Consider the following 23,125-nt stretch of genomic DNA (forward strand, 5'->3'; position numbering starts at 1 on the left):
AAAATTATAATGTTTAGAAACATTAGAAAGGATATTATAGTGAAGAAGATGGAACTCGAACTATTCTTTGAGGGAAATTAGAGATTCTACAAAGCAGAAAGACTATGTTCTAGATACGAGATTGTCAAGTTACAGAGTAAAGTGAAGGGATTCTATGTTTGAGACACCCAGTAGGCCAATTTTGCTAGAACAGAGAGTAAAGGACATGTAATAATGGAAAGTGAGATTAGAAATATAGATGGGAACCATACTGTGGAAGATTAAACAATTAAGCAATAGGTTTAAAATTTCATCTTGGAAGAAATGGGAAGCTATTGAAAATTTCTTTGTAGGGTGATGATATGCCCACATCTGTGTTTTAGGGGCACCTAGTTAACAGCTTTGTGAAGGATTGATTGGAAAGCAAATAATAATAGCAATAACAATGCTTTAAGATTTGCATACTATACCATTTTATTTACAAAACAACCTTGTGAGATAGTGCTATTTATTTTCACATGAAGAAAGCAAGGCTTAATAAAAATTAAAAAAAGAATAATATGAGAGTTATTTTTATAATTGTGATCTATTTTTAAGATGTAACTTAGCTGGGTCAGTAAGTGGTGAGAGAGAATTTGAAACCATATCTTCTTGTCTCCAAGTTCAGCTCCTTTCAAGACCCTGAAGGCAGAAGAATTAAGGAAAATATTAAAGTAATACAGGTGAGAGGTACTGATGGTTTGAACCAAGAAAACAACTATAGAATTAGAAAAAGGGGGAACATACAGATGTTGTGGAGAATGTTTCAACAAGATACAACAAAATATCAGTAAAGGCTGAAAGAGACATTACAAATTACTGTTACTGTATCCACAAATTAGTAGAAGAATTATGATCTCATTAATTGAAATAGGGAAGTTTTTTGAAGGGAATCGTTTTATCTCTTCCCAGTCCTGATAAAATCAGAGGATGTACAGTAGAGAAAAAAATGATAATTGTTTAAGGTCTTAAAGTGCAAAAATGTGAGTACACTTTGGCATCCCTTTATGATGTATGAAAAAATTCTTAAATTTGATGGCATTGAGAGGGCTGCTATTTATTGGATAGACAAAGGATGGAGCATGACTCTAATAACTTTTTTTTAAAAAATGTTGTCTTGTTTTTGATTTTGGGTTTGCTTGTTTGTTTTCAGCAAAACATACTTTCCATAAAGTAGTTCTATAAAGTTCTATAAAGGGAAACAGCTCTAAGGGAATGAATTCTGTGAAAAGACTCTGTGTGCCACTCCACTACTGAACTCTCTTTGTGTGTCCATTTTTCCTACTGCCATTTTGTGTGAGAAACTCTATTTCAGGTGTGTGGAGGACATGCTTTTCCCCTGCTGTTCATATTAAATTGACAATATTGTTCTGAGTTAATTATGCCCTACAAATGGCTATTAAAGATAAACGCCTCAATGGGGAGTTCATGAGCTATTATTTTAGGGATATAAACATATAGGGTAGCTTGAACCTGGAGTAGTTGCCAATGGAAGAACTCAAATTTCTCATTGAATTTGTGAATTATAACTCTGAGAGAGAAGCTTTAGAAGAATCATGAATTTTATTTTGGTCTTCTTAAGGGCAAGTAACTAGAGTATGTTTAGGTAGAAAACAGTCAATAATGTTCTGGATATTGATATAATCAGCACAATACTATCTGCAAATAGAAGCATTAGGATGCTTTCTTCTATAGGAAACTTTCTTTCACTTGGTCCTTTGGTAAGACAGCTTCCATTACCTCAGATAAGGATACATTATCCTGCTTCATGTTATATTAATGAGATTTATTGAATAATTTTTTCTGTGATTGAATTTGTTACAGAATCATGTTTCATTTTAATAATTGCATGAAAAGGCTTTTTAGAGGAGATTTAAGTGTGTATTTTGTTCTATTGAGTTGAAAGGGTTTTCTTTTTTAATTTTTAGTTTTTATAATCAATTTATAAATTTCATAAGATTATGTATTCTGTGAACTTTAAAGTCAATTATCTGTTTGTGAAGTTGTCAACTGTTATAGTGAAACATTTATGAAAGTGATCTCATATTTTCATTGAGGAAAATTTGAATATCCTTATTGTTGTTCAGTAATTTAGTCATGTCCAACTCTTCATTCAGCTTCATTTTGTGTTGTTTTCCTCCATTGGATTCTAAACTCCTTGAAGGTAGGGGTTATAATTCTTTTTTGTATTCATATCCCTAGTATCTGACACTTAGTAAGCATTTAATAAATGTTTACTTACTAACTGTCCAACAACAGCAATAAAAATAAATTAGTAGCATGAAAAGAATATTCTTTTAGTTTTATCATTAATTTAACATCAAAGTAATCAATTCTTCAAAGTAGGGTAATCTTTATGAATATAATATATATATATATTTAATAATAACTTTTTATTTTTCCAAATACATGCAAAAATAGTTTCAGCATTTACCTTTGCAAAACCTTATGCTCCACATTTTCTCCCTTCCTTCCCTTCCTTCCCCTAGACAGTAAGCCATCTGAAATATTAAAGTGCAATTTTTCTAAACATATTTCTGTCTGTCATACTGACAAAAAAAAAACGATCAAAAGGGGGGAAATGAGAAAGAAAAAAAAAACACAAGTAAATAAATAAAAACAACAAAAAGGTGAAAATACTATGTTTTGATCCATATTCAGTCTTCATAGTCCTCTCTCTAGATGTGGATGGCTCTTTCCATTACAAATGTATTGAATCATCTTATTGTTGAAAAGGGCCAAGTCCCAAGACAGTTAAGATGATATTTCTTTGATAAGACCTGACAGATTCATCTCTAAGTGCTTTGTGTCTACCTGTCAAGCACTTGGTCAACTTCACACAATGGCTAGGTCAATAATGGTTAAGTGACTATTGGTGACTCATAATGAAAGAAGATATACACAGCATTCATTATCATTACCTAGTCTCCTCCTCCATGATCACAAATACATTGTTTCCACTATAATATCACCATCACCATAGCTCTTAAAATCCTTTCAGATCTAATAACTCTTTACATTGATACAATTGTATCTAGATAGATGAGATTGTTGTGAATCTAAAAGTTACTTTATTTTTTTCTTTTTCCTTTACACCACCAAAAATTGATAATTAAAACAGATGTTACCTAACTCAAAAAAAATTGCTCTCTCCATTAAATCCATAGATAATCACATTTTACTGAATTTGAGTTTTATTTTTACCTTTCTTTTCCAGTATCATAGTTTTCATTAAAATTTCAGAGAATCACAAAATCTCACAGTTGAAAGAGACCTCAGAGGAAATTAATTCCAACCTGTATCTCAACAACCTTCCTAGGAAGGGACCATTCACTTTTTGCTTGATCACTTCCAATGAATGGAAACCCACTTTTGAGAAGGTCTAATGGTTAGAAGGCTTTCCTTTGTCTCAAACCTAAATTTGACTCTTACAAACATAGGAGCATTTCAATTATTCTGAGGTATTTGGGTATCTAACTGAGGATTACTGTGGCAAACATCATATTTTATTCTATCATTAAATGAACCTTTTTATAGAAATCTCCAAACATGTATTATATATTTCCCTATGTATTTGATTTGAATTTTTTGAGAAGTCTCCCTCTCATCCAGCCTTAAAACAAAGTGTCTACTTGGAAGCCTAATCCCACTGCTATCAGCACTGAAGATTTGGCCTGGTCTGTTTCCAATCTGTGTTGGTTTGTCCTTTTAGGTATCCTAAAGACCTCTCTTGCTTCTAAGAGAGGGATGGAGAAATTAGTTGGTGCCATTGTGGTTCCAGACTTAAAACAGACCCTTGATCATTCCTTCTGAATCTCAGAACTCCAAAATTCAAGCAATCCTCTTACCTCATTCTTCCAAGTAACAGATTATAGTCATGCACTACCATGATTCCTTCCTTCTTACAAAGAGAATATCAAACATAATTTAACTTTTTCTTGAGGATACACAGTACTGTGGGAATCAGTTTCTTCATTTATATTATTGGAGGTTTGGATTGGATGACCACAAAATCCCTTCTAGCCCTAAATCCCTTTGATCTTCTGACTACTACTATAGATTAAAGGGGCAGACCAACATGATCTTTGAGGGCCATTCTATCTAGCATTCTCTGATTCTAAAAGAGCATTATAGAATCCATTATTGCAGAGTGCACTAATCAGGCTGCTTTTTCCTTTGGCTGTCTTTTCCTTCAATGTCAGCTGTCATTTTTTAGTTCCCATACTGTCACTGTACCTGCATCTAAAAGCATGCCTTCCCTCCTTCCATCTTTCTCCTTCTAATCTGCTTTGGACTGGGAAATGGGATAATAAAAGCTTGTTAAGAAGCCTATGTTAAACAAGAGGAAATAAAGCATAGGATTATTAAAGTGCACAGCTTGGATAGAGTGGCTTGGGACAATTATTTGGTCAGCTGATAGAAATTCACACTTAAGCAAACCTTTCAAAGTGATAAAAGAACAAAAGTCATGATAAAATTATAGTATTCAAAACAATTAAAAACATAAAGGATACAACTAGAATGATTCTATGACTTCATGTTATGACAAAAATAAAAATAGTTTAAGGAAGACTGATAAGTTATTTGATTTTTTTTAACCTACTTTCTTCCCCTACCCTGGTCTAAAACAAGAATACTGTTGACTTTCTTGAGTTGCTCAGACCTTGTTCTTTATAAGCCTATGAAAGCTATTATCTTTGGAAAATGACAAGATTATGGAGGGTGGAACAAGTACAAAACCTTCTGGCTTATGGCCATGATTGAATTTTCATCTTAGTTTCAGAATAAGTCTATGCAATATCTACTCTATGTTAAAAAAAATCATTAACAATTGGATAGCTAGGGTATAAATCTATAGCTACATCAAAGAGAGAACCTAGTCTGAGGTGGGGGAGGCAAATACTACCTTATCCAATAGCTAGACAATCTGTTTTAGGAGGGTAAAGACAAGATTATAGAAGTAGGTCTTGGAGTAAGAAGAGGTCTTGGAAGTCAGTGAAAGCCATAGAATGTCACAACTGAAAGAGATATGAGATGTGGAGGAAGGAAGAGAGAGACAGAGACACATAGAGAGAAACCAGAAGAGACAGAGACAGAGATAGGCAGAGAGACAGAGACAGAGAGAGAGAGAGAGAGAGAGAGAGAGAGAGAGAGAGAGAAATCACAACTTAATATGATCTTTTTACAGAAAGTTAAATGGCTACTTGCTCAAGATTGCAATTGAGTTAGTTAGGCACCCCTTGCTACTAGTTCATTTCTTCTGTAGATACTATCTCCAATGCAACCTCATATCTAATTTAGGAATCAGTTTGGGATAATATTGGATACACAGACATACAGTGACTCCTCAAATATATCCTTTGTTGACAGCTCTAATTGTTTATGAAGAAAAGGAGGAGGACAAAAAAGATATCTTTCTATTGAAGTTAAATCTGGCACTTCTATTCTCTGGAGCAACTTGGAATAAGTTTAGTATTTCTTCTAAGTGACAACCCTTCAAATGAACAACATGACTTCTCCTCTCTGTATCTGTCATTGATTCCATCTATCTCACAGTATTTTCAAAATTGGTTTAAAAGACTGTCTACATACTCAAAAGTGAAATGGTGAATTGAGGCAATTATCTGAATAATTTGAGGAAAAATGAAAGCAACATTTCTATCTCAATTATCTAATGGTTCAGGTTAAAGTGGTTTTTGTGGAGGCCTTCATTTTCTGCATCACTTTGGCTGTCTGCCTGACCCCAAAACAAGTGGTTGAAAAGTGAAAAATTCAGATAAACTGACAGTATCATGTCTATGCTGGATCACACATACACACATACACACATACACACACACACACACACACAGATAGATAGATAGATAGATAGATACACACATTCATATTGGATCCTCCTTTATCTTTAAAAAATAAAAATAAATTCAGCTGCACTGATCTTTATGGACAAAAGATTTTCAATATTGTCTAAGGTTGTGTGTGTGTTTGTGTATGTGTGTGTAACTCTAAGGTACTACCTCTTACCTATTAGATTGGCTAATATGACAGAAAAAGAAAATGATAAATCTTGAAGAAGATAAGGAAAATCTGGAACACTAATGCATTGCTGTGCATGTTGTGAAATGAGCCAACATTCTGAAAAACAATTTGGAACTATGTCCAAAGGGCAATCAAACTACACATACCCTTTGATCCAGCAATACTACTATATTTGTATCCCAAAAAGATCAAAAAAAGGGAAAAGCATCTATGTGCACAAAAATATTTATAGCAGCTCTTTTTGTGGTGGCAAAAAAAATTAAAAACTGAGAAAATGCCTATCAAATTGGTGTATGGCTGAGCATGTTGTAGCATGTTAATACAATAAAATATTATTGTACTATAAGAAATGATGAGCAGGCAGATTTCAGAAAAACCTGGAAAGACTTACATGAATTGATGCTGGTTGAAGAGTAGAACTAAGATAACACTGTACATAGAACAATATATGATGGATCTATGAATGACTCAATTTTTCTTAGCAATGCAATGATCCAAAATAATTCCAAAAATTATGGAAAATGTTATCCATATTTAGAGGAAAGAACTATGGAGTTAGGATGCAAATTGAATCATATTACTTTCACTATATTTGTCTTTTTTATGGCTTTCCCCTTTTGTTCTGTTTCTTTTTTTACAACATGACTAATGTAGAAATATGTTTACATGATTGCATAAATATAAACTATAAGGGAGTGCTTGCATTTTGGTGATGGGAGAGAGGGACGGAGAAAAAAATTTAAACTCAAAATCTTATACAAAATGAATGTTGAAAACTATCCTTCCATGTAATTAATAAAAAATACATTTTACAAAAAACAAACAAACAAAAAAAAAAACCAGAAAACAAAAATCACCTCTTCTGACAATTTAGAGACAGAAATCTAGATGTCTATCTTTCCCTTAAAATTTGGTTTGTTGTTTTAAAGAGGAAGGAGGAGGAGTCAGTTTGGTAGTAGCCTTGTTTGTAGACTCCTAAACAAGTAATTTTTTATCTTGTGTGGGGAAAATATTTGAGACTCTGCAATATGAAATGATCAGTCCCTGCTATTAATTCAGAATTCTTACTACCTCCTGCATGTTTTATAGCCCAGCATAGTTATATGAAAGGAATTTTATATATTTTGGTGCTGTCCCTCTACTGGCAGTAGAAGTAAATTCCCAAAGTATTTCAGCAGGTGCTATTAATATGCAAATAACAGAGAATAGATGGTTTCTAATAGACCTCCCAACTGCATGGGAGGTGTCGCTGTTGGAGCAAATTAGCTTGCTGTAATTTGCATGCTTTGCACAACCTCCTGGGATTATATTTTAGATCAGAGACAATAAAAGCATATGCAGTTAGTTTAAAATGTAACTAATTTTAGACTTTGAAACAATTTTAACCTAACTTCTTTGTGGTGTTAAGCAGCTATTTGCAAAGAAACTTTTATACAGTCTATAATTTTCATGGCATCTATTTGCCATTAATGGCTCCATCTCTTCTTAGTGTGAAAACAAATAGGGGGACGGGCCAGGTGGATGTGCTGTCCAGATGATAAATTTTGGATTTTGCCTTATGTATTAACTTGGACAGTCCCAAAAGGATGATTAAAAAATAAAGAAACTTTATGGATTATAGGCAGTAACAAAGTAACCATTACTTAACAGTTGGAGCTACCTACACACCATCACAGTGAGTTGTTAAGTAGGAGTTGGGGGAATCCAAGAAACTGGCCATTTGATCTACACAATGTCCAAAAAGGTAAAACTGAATGTTTTTTTCTTTTGAAAAAGGCTATTTTGATGAATGACCAGCTACTTTACTGACTATAGATTTAGCCAATATACTGAAATTGTACATTGTCCAGTTCTCAAATCACAATATTATAAACCAGAATCAGCCAACTACTCTGAGAGAAACTCAGTCAACTCAAAAATGAAGAAAATCTGTGGACAGCTTAGAATTTTAGCATATACTATGGGCATAAATGCTCCAGAATTCCATTGCCATTGAGAAGGTGAAAATTCTATCAGCTGGTAAGATTTTTATGGGGAAATAGACTTTCTTGACATCTTTCTGAACTACAAAGATCAAATGAATATTTTGATAAAAGAATTCAGGTAATTACTCAAGTATTCACTTTTTGTGGAAAAAAATGAGATAGTTATCCAAATAAATGTGATTTCTCTGAGATAATTCAAACATACCAGATAATCATAGGATCATAGATTTAAATCTGAAAAGAACTTCAAAGGTCATCTAATCTAACCCCTTCATTTTACAGATGAAGGAATTGAGATCAAAAAAAGGAAAGAACTTTGTCTGATGTCATACAGATAGTATAAAACAGAGCAAACATTTGAATACAGGGCCTCTAACTCCAAATACCGTACTCTTTCCCATATACCACAATGCTATGTTATGATTTTCATATAACAAGTCCCAAAAGGTGATCACATCTGGTGAGCTAATGCAATTGGCCCCAGAATGAAGGAAACAGAAATTAAAGATCTTTTCTGAGCTCTCTGTTCATATTGTTGCATTTGGACTTGAGAAAAACAGCAATTAGAAGGTGGATAAGAATTTTGGAGGTGGAGTTAAGAAGACTTTATTTGACTATAGCTTTATAACTGTGATCAAGTCATGCAACACTCATTCCCTCAGTTTCCTCATCTGAAAACAAGTGGTAGGAATTATTGGTTTCTAAGTTTCCTTTCAGTTCTAAATTCAATATTCTTTAAAATATCCACAAAGATCCATAAAACTATAAATTTTTTTCAAAAGAAACAAATATTTAGAAAAAGTTGGTGTTGTTGGTCTTAATTTTTGATTGATTAATGAAGAGGTGATAATCATAGAGAATGAAGCTTGGTGCAATGATATTCAGAAGTCCTAGATTCAAAATCTTGTCTTCTACCTATGTACCTTTCTTCTCTCAGGTTTCTGTGACACAGTGGATAGAGAACTGCCTTAAAACCAGAGGAGCAGGGTTCATGTACTATCTTTTGATCTTTCTAGCACTGTTTCTCTGGTGAGCACTTCAGCAAATATCTGAGACTATAAATTGCAGAGCAGCTGCCCTACTACATTAATTGAGAGAATTCTTCTACCAAGAAGTTTCATCTCAGTGAAATCACAGACCAGATCCCTTTCTAGTTCTGTTTGAGAGAACATCATTAAAGAAAACTAGAAAACCTTATGAAAGACAAAATGGACAATTTTAATTACTTAAATTAAAAAGGGTTTTCAAAAACAAAATCAACAGAAAGAAAAATAAAAGGAAAGTACAAAGCTAGGAAAAAACTTTACAGTGTTTTTGATAAAGTTTCATTTCTGAAATATATAAAGAACTGTGTCAAATTTATAAGAATACAAGTCATTCCCCAATTGATAAATGGTCAAAGGAATAAACAGACAATTGTCAAATGATAAAACTAAAACCATCTATAGTCATATGAAAAATGTTCTAAATCACTATTGATTAGAAAAATGCAAGTCAAAACAATTCTGAGGTTAAGATCCCAGAAAAAAGTAGAGATAAATATTGGAGGGGATGTGGGAAAACTGGGCCACTAATACATTATTGGTGGAGTTGTGAACTTATCCAGCCATTCTGGAGAACAATTTTGAACCATACCCAAAGAACTATAAAACTGTGCATACCCTTTGACCCATCATTGACATTACTGACTCTGTATCCTAAGGAAATCATAAAGGAGAGAACTGAACACACATGTGCAAAAATGTTTATAGCAGTTCTTTTTGTGGTAAGTACATTTCCATCAATTGGGCAATGGCTGAACAAGTTGTGGTATATTAAGGTAATGGAATATTATTTTACTACAAAAAATGATGAACAAGCTGATTTTAGAAAAACCTGGAAAGATTTATACGAACTAATGCTGAATGAAACAAGCAGAACCAGGAATATATTGTACATAATAACAACAAGAATGTGTGATGATCAAGTATGAAAGAATTTGTTCTTCTCAGTAGTTCATTGATCTAAAGCAATCCCAATAGACTTTGGACAGAAAATGCCATCTGTATCCAGAAAAAGAACCAAGGAAACTGAATGTAAATCAACACATGTTATGTTCATTTCTTTTTTCTATTTTTTTTCCCCTCTCTCCCATGGTTTTTCTCTTTTACTCTGATTTTTCTCTCCTAGAACTATTCATAAAGCAATGTATATTTTTTAAAAAGACAGAGAGAAAATAATATGGGCTCAGCAGCATTTAGGAAAAGAATGCTAAAAGTTTCTACTCTAAGAAAGAAAAACCCGTTCTGTGAAGAGAAATGGGAAAAGTTATCTTTTATTGGTTTTTAGTTTTAGTTTTTTGTTTTTTGTGGTTTTTTGCTGAGACAATTGGGGTTTAGGGACTGCACAGGGTCACACAGCTAGGAAGTATTAAGTGTATAAGACTAGATATGAGCTCAGGTCCTCCTGACTTCAGGGCTAGTGCTCTATCTACTGCACCACCTAGCTGCCCCTGAAAAGTTGTCCTTTAACAGATGGTTTTTGAATATAGGTTATGCATATATTCTAGTTATCTCATAACCAGAAAATTGAATCTATTCTCAAGCTCTACACACTTCTACTTACACTATAATCAATACAGCTGTGACATCACCTTACTACTTACACATTACTTTTGAATGCTTCATGAGTCTCAGTTCAGTGCTTTTAAATATAGGTAAAATTTTATTTTCCTTTCTTGGCAAAATTTCTGTTTTGAATAATGATTTGATATTTTTCCTTTCTAAGTCATGAACCTGATTTTGCAACATGTCAGTGTCTCTAATTAGCTAAAAGAAGGTCAAAAAGCTTTCTTAAAACTCTTTAAAAATAAGAGGAATTTTTAGTTGAAAATGCATGTTGGCATGCTCTTCTGTACATATGTGTGTATGTGCCATAGAGCTTTGAGAGGAAAGAGAAAGCCTATTTCGTTCACTATACATATCTGTGTTTGTCAGAATGATGTTCACTTGTACCTTTTTATCAGTCATCTTTTAATTCATTTGTCAAATGTATTATTTTCAGTAAATTCCAATGATTATATTGACATTGAATTGTAAACATTATCAAAGTGTCTATCTTTGAATCTCCACTCAAAGATCTAATTTACTCTAAAAAAAAAAAAGTTAGCCTCTTTGTGAGTGAGTATACAGTTCTCCTATTTCCTGAGCTCTAGGCCTACCTACATTTCCAACTTCTTAAATGATCATTTCTACTCAGGTGTTTAATGAACATCTCACATTCAGCCTGTCCAGAGCCACATTCATTATCTCACCCTCAACCAAATAAAACTCTTTATTCCTTCTACTGCTTATTTCTGTGAAAAACACCACTATTTCCTTAGTCATTTAGGCTCTGATCATTGAAGTCATCTTCAATCTTTTCATCTTCCTAGGATCCCACATCCAATCTGGTGCTAAGCCCTGTAGATAAGTCACCAGCAATGTCTCTAAGAGTTCTCCTTTCCTTTATCTTATTTTTCTTTTTTAATAAAAAAAGAAAACCACAGCACAAGGTTTTCAGGCTTAGCTATTTGTCACACTGGTTATTTAACTTTTATTTTGTCACTTAACCTTGCTTTGTCTATTTCCCCCTCTGGAAAAAATAATGAAAAGTTAACTTACTAATAACCAATGAAATTAGCTTCACACTTTATTTTGTTATGCACCTTATACATAGTATATACATCTTTTGATTCTAACAACAGATAAAGATTGATTTCCCCTGTGAATTTGATAAAAGCAGATATAATCCACATTTTACAATTAAGAAAAGTAATGGTCAATGGCTGAGTCACAATAATACAGATAATACATGTCCCAGAATGAACATGGACCCAGGCTTTTAATGACTAGTCCTGTTCACTTTCTTCTATCTTATGTTACTTTTCACTTCCACTGAGTTCTTGGGAAGATTAACTAAAATACTTTGCAAAAGCAAGTTTCCAAAAAAAAAAAAAAAAAAACACACAACAAAAATCTTCTTGAATTAAAAAAATGGCAAGAGCTTTAGCTAATAATTATATATATATATATATGTATATATATATATATTTAAAATGGGACATTGGAGTCTGTGGTTGATTATATTAAAAATACACTTCTTTCAGCTCTATCAAGAAATGGCAAATTCTAATGTTATATATTCTGTCAACTAAATGATGTATCAATTGGTTCTGACTTTTAGAGAGGGGGAAAAGAATTTCAATTAATGGTCCCTTTGATTGCTTCTCTCTTTTGATGTCTTCATTATTTTGATTGGAGCATTTATATCAAAATAAGATATTTGTAAAGCCTTTAACACAATACCTGGTACACAGTAGGTGCTTAACAAATGCTTATTCCCTTTCCTTTTCTAATGGAGAAGTGTAAACATACTTTTATTACCAGTCTACTTCAAATCAAGATTTCATTTCTTTATTTATTTGCAGCTGATATGAGACCAATTCGGGGACATGTTCAAGGTCTAGAGTCACAGAGATAGGTTCATTTTTTATTGAAAAAGAGCAGAACAGGGAGCCTTGGCCTCTTGGCCTTTCATTGAGTACCATAAGAAATCAAAGCTTTGAATGAAACTGTCCAGAGAAAGAGTTGGTAAAGCCATTTAAACAAAAAAAAAAAAAAAAAAAAAAAATCTTTTTTTTAAAGGACAACAACACAGTTACTTATCTACTTAAATCAAACTATAAGAAGACACAGGAGATTGTTTTCCAAGAAGACGTAATCAGGTTTTGCTCATGAAAAACAACCTGAAAATTGCATGGGCCATGATTCAGAGTTGTTTTTCCTTTGCCTAGAAAACGGTGACTATTTTTCCTACTAGTACTACAATTTGACTTCTCTGATTAGTGACTCTCTGTTCCTGATTGCTTAGGAGACAATAATGCAGGCTTTATAAGCCCACAGTCTTTTTTCACAAGCTAGGTTTTCTTCCTCTAGTTACTGGAATTAAAATAAATAAATAAATAAATAAAAGGTCTGTCTCCTTTAGTAATTATAGAGAACGCTAATCAAATACAGAGTCCAAGAGAACAAAAACTATGTCTTGGCTAAGTTTTTGTATGTCCCTTAGCACCAAGTACAAGAATGTTTGTTAACTAATCACTCAAATGAATTGAATTGAAATTTTTAAAAAATGCTTCCCCAAAATTTGACCCTAACAATGATTTCCAAATTCTATATTTGCAAACTCATTGGATTTCCTTAGATGTTGAATGGATGAAGGAAAAGCATTTGCTGTTTCAAGGGATTTTGCTGAATTTTTCAAAACAAAATTATTTTAATTTGTTCCTATTTTTTAAAAAAAATAAACATGTATGAACTCATAACACTTTTAGAATTGGAGGACTGAAAATCAATCTGTAAACAAAATCAACCCAACAAATCTTGATTTTGGAAGTGTTGAGTCTTTTCAAACCCAAATTAATTAATTGTGTTTTTTTAGTAGATAATTCAGTGAAAATTTGCATGCCAATTGCATGACAGTGTTTAGTGAAAATTATTGTGGGTTTTTTTTTTTTTTCCTATTTGTCTAGGGATAGATGTGTGATTTGATAAGTGGAGTCTTGCTCTTAAAAATAACTCTTAAACTTTGCTTTCCTATCAAATAGACTGACCTTGTGAATGTGTGGCCTCTTCTGTCCCCAACAAACTGTTTTGATTTGTTCTTCCCCCTTGGACATCTGTGTTTATATTAACCATTGTTATTAGCTTGCTGTATCATTTTGACTCTTCAGGAGAACAGAGAAATATGTTAGTCAGAAAAAAAAAATGAAATTAAGTTTGTGTTTCAAGTATTCTTTCATAAATGAATCTGAATCAGCCTTTATTAACCAATCCAAAGTATTTTCTATAGAATTGAAGTAACTGCAATTATTTAAATGTGTAAATGAAACCATTCTTTAAAAGTTAGTTTACAATCCACTGAAGTAAGAAAGTTTAATTGGTTTTATTTTGGTTATGAAACAGCACAATTGAACATGTTACTAAACATCCACAATTTTAATCATTCTTAATAAATATGGTTATAATTTAGATTGATATCTGTGTCACTCAGAAATGGTGAAGGGTCACCATTAAAAAAAAAAAAAAAAGCTGGAGAAATCTCTAGGAGCAAAACAAAAGTTTATTAAATGTTCTCCTGAGAAGTGGGCGGTCCACCTGTCAAGCAGCAATTGAAGGTAGGAGGCACCTTTCAGGACAGGCTTGACACTTAAATCCCTAATGCAAATACCCCTCCAACCACTGATCCTCATCCTCATTGGCCGAGGGTCTTACATTCTAAATGCGGGAACTACCCAAAAAATTGAATTTGGCCAATAAGTACATAGTTGCCCATATTTGGTTGAAATAGGGAGAAAATGATTTTATGGGAGTATAGCAGGAAAGGGATTTAAGTATGCCCTTGAATCAATGCTCAGAGACTTTCAGGCCCACTCCAACTCACTCTGAAATAGATGAAGTCTTACTCGATTTTCACAACTGACTTGAAAGATCTCACCTCATCGCATTCAGTTCCCCCTCTTATTTTTACACTAAGATCTCTTCAAATTTTATAACAATTCCCTACCTAATTCCTCATCCATCTTCTGGCTCTTGTTTTTGTTTTTGTTTTGGGGGGGACACTGGCTCCACCCTTTTAGCACCATCAATCTAACAGACCCTTCAGCTTTCCCTTCCAACCTAATCCTTCTGGAAAATGAGTTTTAGACTATTCTAGTTAGCAATCAGATCTAGTGCCTTAGCTGTCTGATTGGTGATAATTGCTACAACTGCTTGAAGTCTAATATCCTATTCAACCTATCTATTGGGATTCTAGATTCTATATCCCCAACTTCCATCTTGAGCCCAGGTAGTTAGCCCATACTCTTTAACTATTTTTTCTGGGGTCCAGGTGTCCCCCCCCCAACCATTTACATCTTCAGTCTAGATAATGGAGGTATCTAAACTCTGAATCCCTCTTCCCAAATCATCATACAACTGAATCCCTAAAGATTTGTCTGCCTGTTCAGGAAGAAAGAAAAAAAATTGGCCTTATTAATCCAAAATCCAGATCCCTGTCCAATTAAGAAGTAGGTGAGTACACTGTGAGGTCAAGGTGAAATTTCTAAGGGAAAACATATCAGCTCCCAAACAGGTGAAGAGGCCCAAGGTAATAAGAAGAGTGATACATAGACAATTATAATACCCTGGGTTCAGAGATTATGTTCCCATTCATTGGAGGCCCCCTCCTCAAATGTAATTTGAGATCTCCCTGTCTTCAACTGTCCACTCCAATAAAGGTAGTGCCATAAGTCCTTTGTTCTGGTTTGGTGTGTCCAGCCTTGTTCCTGGGTGCGAATTGCAGCGTCTGATGTCAGTATCACCTAATAGGGTCCGTCCCAGCACAGTGTCAGCTTCTCATCCTTCCAGGATCAGATCAACTACCCACGTCCCAGCACAGTGTCAGCTTCTCATCCTTCCAGGATCAGATCAACTACCCAATCTCCAACCTGAATTCTATGAACAGGGAAACCTAGAGGAGGAGTCTGAGCTATTAACCCTTTTGTTGTAGTTCTTATAAATGTTGTACCAAGGATTTAACACATCTCTTAGGAAATATGTCCTTTGTCCCTAAAATAGGGTCCCAGTTTCCCATATGATACACCTGGAAAGGATGACCATACAATAATTCATAAGATGAAAGCCTAATATCTCTACATGACTTTGTTCTGATTCTGACCACAGGGAGAGGAAGACATTTAGTCCAAGGTAATTGGGTCTCTAAAGATAATTTAGTCAGTTGCCATTTTATTTTTTGATTCATCCTTTCTACTTTCCCAGAAGAAGGAGGATGTCAAGGGGTGTGGAGATCCCAAGTGATTTCTAAGGCGCTATACTTGGGCAGAAAAATGTGTTCCTTGATCCGAGTCTATCCTCTCCACTACTCCATATCTGGGAATAATTTTTTCTAATAAGACTTTCCTTACTGTTGAGGCAGTTGCTCAGGTTAAGGGAAAGGTCTCCACCCATGAGGTCAGATGGTCCACTATGACCAGCAAGTATTTGAGGCAACCCACTGGCGGCAGCTCAGTGAAGTTCACCTGGATGCTTTGGAATGGTCTGATTCCTGGAGGTTGTCCCCCTTTTGGGACCTGGCATTGAGCAGCCTTGGTAGTCCTTCCACAAACTAACCCATCCTCTGCTGGGGGCAGTCTTTTTATATATGCCCTACTTTTTGACATTCCCAACATCTCAAAGGCTTCCTACTGATATCTGGCCATGCATTGGTCACAAAGGGCAATTTCAGGGTATTGTCTTCTCCTGGGTCATCAGGATCAAATCCAGAGTACCTTCTCATGCTAGCTTTAATCTACTCATATATTCGCCTCATCCTTCTCCTGAGTGACCCCAAGGCCTTTTTCATGTTCTGTGCCTTTGGTACTGCATTTCAAATTCCCCTAATTATCAGTTCTCTAAGACCCCTCATACTTCCCTGATATATAGGGTTATTGTGATCCCAATTCAGATCTACTAAAGAGTATTTCTGGTCAGCTGGGACTACTCCTACTGCTGGAGGGTGTCTCCTGTCCCACTCCTTCATAGCTGCTAGTGAAGCAAATGGCCCTTTACAGGGCCTGGGTGGGGTCAATTGAATTAAGTCCTCCTGTGCCCTCAGGGCCTCTAAAGGGGTTGATTGAATTAAATCCTGAGGTGGGGTTAAGTAAGTATGGAGGAGTGAGAGATAACAATGGATCCAATTGCTGTGTCTTTAAAGTCTCTTCCTTTATACCCTTTTCACTTTGATTCTTACTCAACATTATTGGGGTCCCTGAAATCTATAGTCCAGCATATACAGCCTCTTCTGGATTAACAGATTCTTTACTATTAACATACAAATTTAGTTTTGGGCACAGCCAGTCTTCAAGGGAGCCATACTTAGGCCAAATGGTGCCTCCACCAATATTGTTGTTACCCCAGACAAAACAATACCTTATCATCTTTCTCTTGCTTTTTCCTTTATATTTTGGCGGTTTCTTTTAGGAGGACAAAGTGGACTACTCACATACTATAGATAGCTGTGAGTATTGTGGCGATGAGGGTTATGCATAGGGCTCAGGTGTTTACGTGTGATGTATTTATGGCTTCAATGATTGAATCTTTTGAGTAAAATCTTGCTAGAAAGAGGGTGCCTATGAGAGCAAGACTGACTAAGATGATTGCTGAGGAGGTGATTGGGAGAAGTATGAGTAGGCCACCTATTTTGTTTGTTCATCCTTAAGGCTATGAATGATAGAGCCAGAGAATAGGAAGAGTATTACTTTGAAGAAAGTGTGTGTACAGATGTGTAGAAATGCTAGGTGTGGTTGATTTAGGCCTAGTGCCACTATTATTAGACCAAGTTGGCCGGATGTGGAAAAGCCTATGATTTTTTTTGATATCATTTTGTGTGATAGCACAGATAGCAGTGAATAAGGTTGTGATACTTCCTAAGCAGAGTATGATGGTTAAGGCTGTTTGGTTATTTTGTATAGCAGGGTTAAATCGGATCAGTAGGAAGATACCTGCAACAACTATGGTGCTAGAGTGGAGTAATGCTGAGACAGAGGTGGGGCCTTCTAAGCTGAAGGTAGTCATGGGTGCAGGCCAAATTGAGCTGACTTTCTGGTTGCGGCAATAAGTCCTAGTAGTGCTAGGATATCAATGTTTGTTATTCCAATTACTTAATTTATTTCCCAAGGGACTCTCCACTGGTATTTTCTGATCATTTTTTTTTCTCATTTCTCTCCACAACGGCTGGCTGGGACTGGGGCATACCCATTGAATTGGGATGGAATCCAAATTCCAAAATGCTCAAACACATCAATTGTCGCCAATTGATCTCAGTCACTCAAGAAGACCTATCCTATTCTGTCCAGAGCACCCCTCTGGAAGGGTGCAACTATAGTGTAACTTGAGTCTGTAACTTGACTCAAGGGGCTCACAGTAGGTTTACCTATGGGTTGCTGCATAGCAAATTGCTTGACTGATCTGTCCTCACACCAAGCCAGTTGGAATTTTTACCACAGAGTTTCTCCCTTTGCTTTGCTCTGAGTTTTTCCTGGACCCATTTTATCTTGGGGAGCAAGAAGAAACCCCTAGTCGCTGGTGGGCTGCCTAAATCAGGGCAAGGTGCCACCCCACTAGCTCCCAAGAGTTTACCTACTCATCAAGTAATGTGATCCCAGACGAGCCCCCAAAACTGTGTGGCTCAGAAATGGTGAGGGGTCACCATTAAAAAAAAAAAATGCTGGCGAGATCTCTAGGAGCAAAACAAAAGTTTATTGTAAGTTCTCATGAGAAGTGGTCGTCCCACTCCTCAAGCAGGCAATTGAAGAAAGGAGGCACCTTCTGGGACAGGTTTGACCTTAATGCAAATACCCCCTCCCACCATGACCTTCATCCTCATTGGCCAAGGGTCTTAACATTCTAAACTCGGGAATTGCCCAAGAAATTGAACTTGACCAATAAGTACATAATTGCCCATGTTTGATTGAAATAGAGAGAAAAGGATGTCATGGGAGTATAGCAGGAAAGGGACTTAAGTATCCCCTTGAATCAATGCTCAAAGATCTTTAGGCCTACTCCATCTCTGAAGTAGATGAAGCCTTACTCGATTTTCACAACTATCTTGAAAGATCCCACCTCATCTCCTTCAGTCCCCCCTCTTATTTGAGCAAAAAAAAAAAAAAGTTATCAAAAAGTTATCAAATTGTGCTTACCCTTTGATCCAGCAGTGTTACTACTGGGCTTATATCCCAAAGAGATCTTAAAGGAGGGAAAGGGACCTGTATGTGCAAGAATGTTTGTGGCAGATCTCTTTGTAGTGGCTAGAAACTGGAAACTGAGTGAATGTCCATCAGATGAGAATGGCTAAATAAGTTGTGGTATCTGAATGTTATGGAATATTATTGTTCTATAAGAAATGACCAGCAGGATGATTTTAGAGAGGCCTGGAGAGACTTAGATGAACTGATGCTAAGTGAAGTGAGCAGAACCAAGAGATCATTGTACATGGCAGTAACAAGATTATATGATGATCAACTCTGATAGATGTGGCTCTTTTCAACAGTGAGGTGATTCAAACCAATTCCAATTGTTCAATGATGAAGAGAGTCATCTACACCCAGAGAGGGGACTATGGGGACTGAGTGTAGATCACAACATAACATTCTCACTCTTTTTGTTGTGGTTCACTTGCATTTTGTTTTCTTTCTCATTTTCTTTCCTTTTTGATCTGATTTTTCTTATGCAGCAAGATAATTGTATAAATATGTTTACATATATTAAATTTAACATATATTTCAACATGTATAACATATATTGGATTGCTCACTATCTAGGGGAGGAGGTGGGAAGAAGGGGAAAATTTGGAACACAAGGCTACGCAATGGTCAATGTTGAAAAATTATCCATTCATATGTTTTGAAAATAAAAAGCTTTAATAAAATTTAAAAAAAAAGAAAAAAAGAGTATGAGCTCCTCAAAGGTAGTGGTTATCTTTTGTCTTTCTTCTTCTTCACAGCCTTTAGCCCAGTACTTGCCATATAGTAGACATTTAATAAATGCTTATTTGCTAACTGACTGTGTGATCCTGAACATGTCACTTTAGTAGCCTCAATAAAATTAAGAGTTTGACTAGATAACCTCTAAAGTCTAATCCTTCTCTACACTGATGAGGTTGTGAACCCATGATGCTTAGTTACCATATTAATCTTTGTATGGCATGGAGACCAGTAGTGAAAAAATTCCCATTTCCACCTATTTGCTGTCAGATTAGAGACAACATGAGAATTTTCCAAGACTTTTCATTAACAGTAAAACATTTGCAAAAACAGAGGGGAAAAGACTCTAAACCAGACAGATTTGTTGACAAAAAAAAAAAAAAGATGCAGATAAAACAGATTTATAAATAAGTTCAATCAATTATTTAAAGAGCAATTAATACCTATTCTACACTAATTATTCTCAAACTTAAAGGAAAAACACCCACGATTCTCAGTACCTTTTGTTATATATATATATCTATGATTTTTTTTAACTAGGATTGTAACAAAAGTATTCATACAATGTGAAATTCAAAATTACAGTAATTGCAGAATACATAAAATGTCTGAGAGTCAATCTACCAAGACACAGTCTAGGATCACAAAAAAACATAGTGTAAAATATACTTTAAAGAAAGACAGAATGGGGGCAGCTAGGTGGCACAGTGGATGGAGCATCAGCCCTAAAGTCAGGAGGACCTGAGTTCAAATCTGTCCTCAGACACTTAACACTTCCAAGCTATGTGACCTGGGCAAAGTCACTCAACCACAATTACCTCAGCAAAAAAAAAAAAAAAAAAAAAAAAAAAAAAAAAAAAAAAAAAAAAAAAAAAAAAAAAAAAAAAAAAAAAAAAAAAAGAAAGAAAAAAAAAAGAGTAACCAAAGAGTGAGTGGGATAAATATTGCCCTGATTGGGTTCTGGCTATATAATATACATGACTATATTACTGAATAACTTAATTAATTTATAGATATTTCTTTAAAAATCAAAACTAAGGGAATATTTTATAGCTTTGGACAAAATAATAACAAAATTCATTTAGAGGAACAAAAACATATAGATCCCCAAAGGAAATAATGGGAAAAAATAATATAGTTGAAGGAGAAAAATACTGCTAAGCAATAAATTATATTATAAAACAGCAATCATTAAAATTATTTGTTATTTAAACAGTTCAAAAATAGTATAGAAATTTTATCAGTGAAAGGGACTAGATTAGGAAGAAATGGAAATTTTTGAACTCAGTGACCCAGTGACCTATTGAGCATTGACTTTTCTTAGAACATAAATTATTTGGAGAGAAGAAAATTGACAAGAATTATTCGGGTAAGTGGAAAACAGTTTGACAAAAATTAGGTTTAGAATAGCACTGTGCCAAAACACCTTAAATTTAACTACATAGCTTCAATTTTTAAGATTATACTATTAAAAATTATTCATCAACAAATTTGAGGAGTTAGAAAAGGATATGGAAACCAAATTATTTTTTTATGGAAGCAAAATAAGTTTTTATTTAAAAATATCTTTTAAATATTTTTATTTTCCCCAATTACATGCGATACAATTTTTTACATTTATTTTTTAAATTTTGAGTTCCAGATTCTCTTACTTTCCCCCTACAACCCCTATTTAGAAGGCCTATGTTATGTTATACAAAACATTTCCATAAAAGTCATGATGCAAAAAAAATAAATAAATAAATAACAACGATTACTCCTGCCCCGCCCCCCCCCAAAAAAACCCTTAAGAAATAAAGTTTTTTAAGTGTATAGTTGTTTACATTCAGAGAAAATCAGTCTTTTTCTGGGTATAGATACTATTTTTGATCATAAATTTTTCATAACAGTCTTAGATCATTGTATTGCTAAGAATAGCAAAAGTCATTTACAGCTTATCATTCCATAACTTTGCTACTACACAAAGAACATTTCACTTTGCTTGAGCTCATGGAGGACTTTCTAGGTTTTGCTGAGAACATTCTGCTCATCATTTCTTATAGAACAATAACATTCTTTTATAATCTTATACCATAATTTATTCAGGCCAATTGATAGATATTTCCAATTCTTTGTCCTGAGAAAAGAGCTGTTATAAATGTTATACATATATATTATGTATATGTATGTATTCCTTTTCCTTTTAAAAGGAATTGGCATTCATACCTACTAATGATACTGTTAGGTCAAAGGATATGCATGATTTCATAACTCTTTGGGTAGAGATCATATATTTTGATCACTTAACAATTAGGGAATGGCTCTCAAAATAAGTCTTTGAACTGGCAATTTCATGGTTTAGAATAAGAAAGCAGAGGAAGGCATAGAAATAGATCATAATAGAAATAGATTATAATCCATTAAAGGAATTTCAGAGTTCAAGAATGTGGAAATGTTGTTTTGATGGGTGAATGTAGGATTAAGGGTTTGACTATGTTTGTATGAAACTTAGATGGAGTATAGAAGATCGTGTGAAATGAGAAAACTGAGAAACTGAGAAGTTAGGGCATATGAGAAAATATGTATGTTGAAGTTCTCTGGTAGAAGGGAGGGAGTTGAAGAGGCAAAGATTAAGAGTCACTTACTGACCTCATTGAGGAAAGAGGATGCACTCATCTTGTACTTTCTTGTAGCTTGAAGATAGCTACCAAAATGTTATTAGATGGTTACGTTGATCTAGTAGAGGAGAAAAAGGGATAGTGCTACAGGATGGCAATGCTAATAAAACATTCCAGAAATACTATGGAAACAGAATTATTTTTTTCTAAAGGGAGGGAGAATTGTGAGAAATGGATGGGCAATTATGTGGTTTCCACAGTTATGAAAATTAAATTGGAGAAATGAAACTTAAATTAGAAAATTGAAACCTACAAGGAGAATAATCAGAGTCAGGGTTTAGATTTGAATGAGAGCTCACTGGACTTCCCCTTCCTCCCTTCAGATACTCTTTCTCCATAAGAATTAAGAATGTGAGTTCCTTGAGGGCAGGGACTGGCCATGTGATAAGAAAAGAGAGTTTCCTTCTTGGACAAGGAAGGAATTGAGATGTGATCAACATCAGGAGCTCAAAGAACCAAAGGAAGAACTACTCAAGTCATATTATGCTTAAAATTGGTTATACTATACACTTTATAAGGAAGAATGGTAACCTAGAAAGGGTCTTGATTGGTCAGGATCCAGGAGGAAGAAATTGGGCTAATTAAACCCCATAAAAATGCTTTACCTGACTTATGTAGATGTGTTTCTATTCTGTGGAATTGGGGGTACACCCATTCTCGCAAGAATGTAAAATAAATCTTTTCTGTATTCAAAAAAAAAATTATTGGTCAAAAAAAAGTTAGAATATATATAAATCGGAACATTTTGAATATATGAAAATAACTGCTTTTACAAAAACAAATTGGAGGAAAATTGTTGCAGCAATATCTCTAATAAAGGTTTGCTATGAATGTTATGAACGAACACACACACACACACACACACCAAAAAAAAAAACAACAACAAC

The 23,125-nt window shown here is 34.5% G+C and overlaps 1 long non-coding RNA gene across 1 annotated transcript; it reads right to left on the reverse strand.

Moving 5' to 3' along the window:
• Window positions 1-491: 491 nt before the first annotated feature.
• Window positions 492-22,342, reverse strand: LOC116421094. Its single transcript, XR_004231411.1, has 3 exons — window positions 22,210-22,342; window positions 13,675-13,788; window positions 492-660 (listed from the first exon to the last, which is right to left on the reverse strand). It is a non-coding gene; the product is annotated as an uncharacterized LOC116421094 (long non-coding RNA).
• Between the last annotated feature and the right edge of the window lie 783 nt (window positions 22,343-23,125).

Source organism: Sarcophilus harrisii, chromosome 2 (assembly GCF_902635505.1).
Source record: "Sarcophilus harrisii chromosome 2, mSarHar1.11, whole genome shotgun sequence".
Classification (NCBI taxonomy): domain Eukaryota; kingdom Metazoa; phylum Chordata; class Mammalia; order Dasyuromorphia; family Dasyuridae; genus Sarcophilus; species Sarcophilus harrisii.